This window comes from Chrysochloris asiatica, unplaced genomic scaffold (genome assembly GCF_000296735.1).
Source record: "Chrysochloris asiatica unplaced genomic scaffold, ChrAsi1.0 scaffold00014, whole genome shotgun sequence".
Taxonomy (NCBI): Eukaryota; Metazoa; Chordata; class Mammalia; order Afrosoricida; family Chrysochloridae; genus Chrysochloris; species Chrysochloris asiatica.
This window is the reverse complement of record NW_006408532.1, coordinates 33,361,899-33,369,560: the sequence shown is the minus strand read 5'-3', so window position 1 is coordinate 33,369,560 and position 7,662 is coordinate 33,361,899.

Below are 7,662 nucleotides of genomic sequence, written 5' to 3'. Positions count from 1 at the left end.
AATGGGCATCCTTGTCTGGTTCCTGTTCGCAGGGGGAAGGCTTTCAGTTTCTCTCCATTGAGCGTGATGTAGGCTCTTGGTTTTGAATATATGCTTTTGGTTGTGTGGAGGAATGTCCCTTCAATTCCTATTTTGTTGAGTGTTTTTATCAGGAATGGATGTTGGATTTTGTCAAATGCTTTTTCTACATCAATCGATACGATCATGTGGTTCTTTTCCTTTTTCTTATTTATATGATGGATAACGCTGATCATTTTCCTGATGTTGAACCATCCTTGCATCCCTTTTATGAAGCCCACTTGGTCATGATGTATTATTATATTTTTGATGTGCTGTTGGATTCTGTTGGCTAGGATTTTGTTGAGAATTTTTGCGTCTATGTTATGGAGCTCTGGTAGCGTAGTGGTTACGAATCGGGCTGTGAACCTTAAGGTCAGTGGTTCGAAACTACCAGCTGCTCTGCAGGAGAAAGATGAGGCTTTCTACTCCCGTAAAGATTTACACCCTCGGAAACCCTATACAGGGTCGCTATGGGTCGGAACCGACTCGACGGCACTTAACAACAACAACAACAACATGTTCATGAGGGATATTGGTCTATAGTTTTCTTTCTTAGTGATGTCCTTCCCTGGTTTTGGTATGAGGGTTATACTTGCTTCATAAAAAGTATTAGGGAGTTTTCCATCCTCTTCTATGTTCTGGAATAATTTGAGTAGAATTGGAGACAGTTCTTCTCTGAATGTTTGGTAGAACTCATCTGTGAAGCTGTCAGGTCCTGGGCTTTTGTTGGTCAGGAGTTTCTTGATGATCTGGTCAATTTTTTCTTTTGTTATGGGTTTGTTCAAATTTTCTACTTCAGCCTGAGTAAGTTTAGATAGGTTGTGTTTTTCTAGAAATGTGTCCATCTCATCCAAGTTTTCGAATTTGTTGGAGTCAGAAGTTTACTTTTACTTGGATCCACAATTAATGCTCATAGAAGCTGCAGTCAAGAAATCAAAAGACGTACAGCACTGGGCAAATCTACTCTGTTGGGAGCTGCTGAACTGAAGATCCTTAACTTGGGGGTGGTTTAACCAAAGGATTGCAACTGAATAGTTGTGGTCCAGAAACTTGGGCTACTTCCAAATCAAGTCCTGCCCCTGAGGAACTTGTAGGGATGCCTCATGGGACAAGGAATTTGCAAGGTCTTTCCTTGTATTTAGCTATATCCTGTGCCTCAGCCTGCACAACATTCTAGCTGCCCTAATCAGTGTTCCAGCTAGCTACCACAAGTTACAGTTTTTCTGATAAAGTTCAGCTTACTGTTGGCTCCTTCAGTACAAGATTTCTTATACTCCTTAACCTCCCTCAAGCACCTTCCCTTGAGCTGTGTATAAAATAAACTCTCTGCCTTGGTCTGTGTTGCAGTATCTCCATCAGAGTGCTGCATCCCACCTGGTCCTAACTTTTCTTATTTCAAATGTGTCTTGTGTCTTTCTTTTATTTCTCATCTCCTGTCTTCCCTACTCAGGTTTTATCTCTCTATGTGGGTGGTGGAGAAAAGCCAATTGTCAGACACAGCAATTGGCCACAGCCGTTGGCACCCAATGTGGGGCCCAAGTACAGAGGAACTTCTAAGCTGAGATGAGGAGATGCTCCGAGGTGCACACTTTCAGATAAGGTATGGAGTGAGTTAGAGCTGGGTGTATAACTATTGGGATTTCAGTGTCAAAGGACCACCAGTTGTTTATAGATATGCTTAAAGCTCTATTGGGGGCCAGAGGAACTCCTATTAAAGGTGTTCAGCTTGCTCAATTTTTAGATTTTGTACAAGATACCTGTCCTTGGTTCCCAAAGGAAGGAAGTATAAATTTGAATACCTGGGAGAAGGTTGGAAGGCAGTTGCGTGATCAGTATACTGCTGAAGGACCTAATAAAATAACACTTTTTACATTTTCTCTCTGGACACTTGTGTGTGATAGTTTAGCTCCTTGGCCTTACTCTGAAAGAGTGGCTTGTAATTCACATCCTTCACTTGCAGAGAATTTGCGACAGACAGTGCAAGAATGTGAAGAGCTACAATCGTCTGAGTCAACGGTGCCACAGAAGGAGGAGTTGGGAGAACAGGGAGCCTCCACTTGTACCTCAAACTGTTCCTTAAAAGAACAAAGGGACCCAGACTCAGAAGCCTCTGACTCAGATTGGGAGAAAACATCAGAGATACGTGCCTCTCAGTTGGCTACATTATCTCTGGCCGAGGGAACTGCTGCCAGCACAAAACTGAAAGTGCTGGGCTTAATGCCAAAAGTGAGGGAGCAGATATCTTGTGCTCTGCCTGCTTTGTCTCCAGTTCAAAAGACGCTGAGAGAAGCAAGTATGTCAGGAGAGGATATAATGGGTTTTTGACAAGGAATCTATCCAGTCCAAGAGAGGCCTGATCCTCAGAACCCCCGCCAAAGGCTCCGAGAGCATCAGATCATCCCTTTCAAGACCTTGAAAGAACTTAAACCAGCAGTTTCTATGTATGGGCCTAGTGCTCTTTTTGCTTTAGGTTTGTTGGACACAATTGCAATTGAGGCCCTATATCCATCAGACTGGCAGACCATATCTAAGGCCTGCCTTTCACCAGGAGATTACTTTAATGTAGAAAACAAGCTGGCATGAGTTTAGCATTGAGCAAGCAGAAAGAAATCGAAACCATAATATTCCAATCACCTTGGATATGTTAGTGGGGATTGGAGATTATGCAGCAACAGCCCAGCAGCTACTTTTTACTGCTTAGCCATATCAGCAGATCAATCTAGCTGCTGCACAAAGGAAGGAACTACCCACAAAGGAAGAAAGATCTTTGGACACATCTAGCATCAGACAAGGTCCTGAAGAGCCTTTTCAGGAGTTCGTAGCTCGCTTGTTACAAGCAGTGGAATGGATTATCTCTGATTCCCAGGATGGATAGCTGGTAGTGAAACAATTGGCTTTTGAAAATGCTAACAAGTATTGTAAGGAGGGCCTTGGGCCTCACAAGAAGAGGGCTAATTTACAAGAAATGATTAGACTTTGTGCCAAAATTGGACTGTCTTATGTGACACTGGTTGCTGCCATGCAACAGACCTTCCAAGGGAGAAATGGCAATAACCATGGGGCTTGCTTTACCTGTGGCAAGGATGGTCATTTTGCAAGAAACTGTCACCAGTGACAGAGGGCAGCTAATCATCCTACTGGTCACTACCAGTGCCAACCTGGCCTTTGCCCTTGTTGTAGATGTGGAAGCCATTGGGCAGGTGACTGTAGGGCTAAAAGTGACGTGAACAGAAACCCCTTACAGGAAAACTGCCCCCAGGACTTGCCTCGGCCCCGTCAAACAATAAGGACCCTTTCCACAATCCCTATTAACAACAGTTTCTGTCCAACTTCACAAAACGCTCAATCCAGGACCTCTTCTGCACTACCCTCAGGAGTGCAGAATTGGACCTCATTCCCACCTCCAGACTCGTATTGACCCCAGACATGGGGCTTCAGGCCTTGTCCACTGGAGTATATGGCCCCATTCCTAAAGGGACTGTGGGCTTACTTCTAGGCCGTAGTAGTACTTGCCTGAAAGGTCTCCATATTATTCCAGGAGTGATAGATTCGGATTTCACCAGAGAAATAAAGATAATGGCCTACACTAGCAACGTTATAGCCAAGTTCTACCTGAAAACCAGATTGCACAGTTAGTGTTGGTCCCTTCAGTTAAAGTTGGAAAGCTCCTACCAAGAGAACATTGAGGGCGGAAAGGCTTTGGCTCTTCTGATGCTTTTTGGCCATTAAACAAGAGTGGTGTGGACTAGAATTGATTATAAACGGAGACAGATTCAGAGGAATTCTAGATACTGGGGCTGATGTTTCTGTCATGGCCTGGAAGGACTGGCTGGCCTCTTGGCTATTGGATGAAGCAAATGCAGACTTGCAAGGTGTAGGACAGGTCAACAATCCCGGTAAAAGTGCTCAGTTGTTGAAGTGGGAGGACCCTGAGAGAAATACAGGTTATTTTGCACCATATATTTTAGACCATCTCCCTGTCAGTTTATGGGGAAGAAAGACATTCTAGAAAATATGGGACTTCTATTGACCAGCTGCTCCTTAGAAACTCTAAACAGAGTCTCTGTGGGTTGGAATCGACTCAACTGCACTTAACAACAACAACAATTGGTCAGCCCTAGCTCAATTGTTACAGAGCAAATGCTGCAGCAGGAATTTGACCTAAGAAAAAGACTGGGTCATTATCAACAAGGGAGGAGTAAACCCTGTTCTGGTAAGCAAGGTTTGGGGTTTGAATCGGATCAGGATTTTTCCTAGGGGCCTTGGTTGCTTCTCCTGCCCAGAAAACTGCAGCAAAGATCACTTGGCTGTCTGATGACCCAGTATGGGTAAACCAATGGCCCCCAACTAAGGAGAAACTGATTGCTGCTAAAGTCCTAGTTCAAGAACAATTGAATGCAGGGCATATAGAGCCCACTCATAGTCCTTGGAATACACCAACATTCACTATAAAAAATAAATTAGGAAAATGGAGACTGCTGCAGGACTTTAGGGTTTGAATAAGACTATGGAGATTATGGGATCTCTTCAACCTGGCCTCCCAAGTCTTACAGTTATCCCCTTTACATATCAGTTGATTGTTATAGATCTTAAAGACTGCTTCTTTACAATCTCTTTGCATCCAAATGAGAGAAAAAGATTTGCCTTCAGAGTCCCAACTGTTAATAATAGGGAGCCTCATTTAAGATTTCATTGGAAGTGTTTGCCACAGACATGGCTAATTGTCCTTGCTTGTGTCAGGAATTTGTTGCTCCTGCAATTGCTTCAAGTATCCTGAGGTTTACGTTATCCACTAAGTGGATGGCATTCTCTTGGGCCACCCTCTAGAAGGTACATTACTGTTGATTTGGGGGATATGCAGTTAGCTCTAGATCAAGCAGTTAGCTTGATATGCAGTTAGCTCTAGATCTGTGCTTTTTTGTACCTGAGAAGGTACAAAAAACGCCATCTTTTCAGTATCTTGGTAACATTATAGAAGGCAGGACTATTTGGCCATAAGCAGTTGCTATAAGACGGGATGTCCTGAATACGTTAAACAATTTTCAAAAAATTATTAGGGGACATTAATTGGCTGCAACCCACCTTGAAACTCAATGCTCAAGACTTGCAACCACTATTTACTATTTTATAAGGTGATCCTTCACTATCCTCTCCTGGTGCAATAACTCCTGAGGCTGAACGAGCTCTAATTAAGGTGGAATCTTCATTGCAGCTGGCTCAGTTACAAAGGATTGATCCCATGAAGCCTCTACAAGTTTTAATTTTTCCAATGTCACACATTCCTACCAGTGTCCTATGGCAGGAAGAAGGCATAATAGTAGAACGGTTGTACATGAGTAATGCTCAGAAAAATGTTATAACTCCTTTTCATACCTTGGTGGCTTACATGATTGCTAAGGCCAAGATTGTTGTTGTTGTTGTTGTTGTTGTTAAGTGCCGTCGAGTCGGTTTTGACCAATAGCGACCCTGTACAGGGTTTCCGAGGGTGTAAATCTTTATGGGAGTAGAGAGCCTGATCTTTCTCCCGCAGAGCAGCTGGTAGTTTCAAACCGCTGACCTTAAGGTTCGCAGCCTGATTCGTAACCACTACTCTACCAAGCCAAGATTAGGATTGTGTAATTATTGGCCCATAAACCAGATACTATTGTGACCCCCTTTGACAAAACTCAACAAGAATGGCTCTGGCAGTTCTCTCCTGATTGGCAGATAGCGCTAGCCAATTTTCCAGGAGCCTTGGATAATCACTACCCTAAAAGTAAGTTACTCCATTTCATTAGTCGAGCTGCTGTCATATTCCTGTGAGTGATACATTCTCAACCCATCACGGGAACACTTGTTATATTCACAGATGGCTCTAGTTCTGGTAAGGGCGGATACTACTGTACTGCTCAAACTAGGACTTTATTGACTCATTTTACCTCAGCACAGTGTGTTGAGTTACAAGCTGTCATATGGGCCTTAGATGATTTTCCTAATGATTCTCTGAATATTTTCTCAGACAGTAAATATGTTGTATGTAGGTGTTGTTCAACAAATCGAAACAGCCACCCTAGGACATACTGGCAGTGAGGAACTTTTCCATCTTTTCGTGCGTCTACAAAGCCTCATTTGAAGGAGGCAGTGAGTGACCTTGCTTTGTTGGCCACATTTGATCTCATACTCATTTCCCTGGCCCCCTTGCTCAAGGATACTCCTTAATCGATGCATTGATAGCTTCAGCAGTTGCTCAGAAACCTTCCCCATATCAGCTTGCCATTCAGTCACATGGTCGCTACCCATCAAAAAGGAATTTCATTTGACTTGAGAGCAAGCTCGTGAGATTGTTATACAATCCTCGTCATGTGTTGCCCACTCTCCATATCCCACCTCAGGGGTAAATCCCCGAGGATTTAAACCTAACCAACTGTTGCAAATGTATGTGACTCATGGTCCTCAATTTGGTAATCTATGATGGGTCCATGTGTTTATTGACATGTTTTCTGGTTTCATTTTTGCAACCACCCAAACCGGTGAAAGCACCCAACATGTCATACACCACTGCTTGGCAGCTTTTGCAGCAATGGGAAAGCCACTCTCCCTTAAACCTGATAATGGGCCTGCTTATATGAGTGCGGCATTTTCTCATTTTTGCTCCATGTACCACATCACCAGAGGCATCCCATACAATCCTCAAGGGCAAGCCATTGTTGAATGAGCTAACAGGACTCTTAAAATTCTTAGAAAAACAAAACGGGGGAGATGGACCATATTAGCCAACACCTCACAATCTTTTGAAACATGCTCTTTTTACCTTAAATCTTTAAAATTGTGACTCGGAAGGGCACATGGCAGCAGGAAAACATAAAGGAATTCCATGTGGGGAATCACAAAGAAAGGGTCTCTGGAAGGACTTGAAAATGGGAGTCTGGCAGGGACCTGATCCAGTGCTAATATGGGGAAGATGTTATGTCTATATCTTTTCCAAAGGAACCGCTCAACCAGTGTGGGTACCTGAAAATGGCGAGGCATGAATTCTAAGGCTATTCTGAACCCACCTTTCAAGAAATTGAAGATAATGCCCATGGTGAGGACTCCCTCACGGGTAGCCCTGGCTCGATCCTGGAAGGGTCGAATAACAGCACTTCCCACTTGGGGCCAGCTGAAAGCTCTGACAAAAGAAGCTCAGATTATACTAACTGCCTGAGGACTAGCCTTAATAAGAGCAATTTGTTCATGGCCATGATGGCCATTCTCACTGTTCAGGGAGGTAGGGTGACGGAAACACCTCAGAGGTAATGGACTTATTTTCTGGATCTGCCTATGGCCCATCCAGTTATCTGGGATGCCCATGCACCAGTGCCGGTGTTCACTAATTTTACTGCCTTAATGGATGGGCATGATAATGGACATATTCCCACTACTTTTCATTCCCTGTTTAATTATATGGGAAAGAGTGCCTTTTTGCCCATATGTCTCCTAATGGGACATCTTTGTGCCTTGATATTAAGATGGAAAACTCAGCATTGGTTCAAAATGCTTCTGGGCATTATCAGAATTAAGCTATCTTTTATGGGTTTTAATATTGCCTCTATTTCCTATAATACTCATTGCTCTTTATAGCGT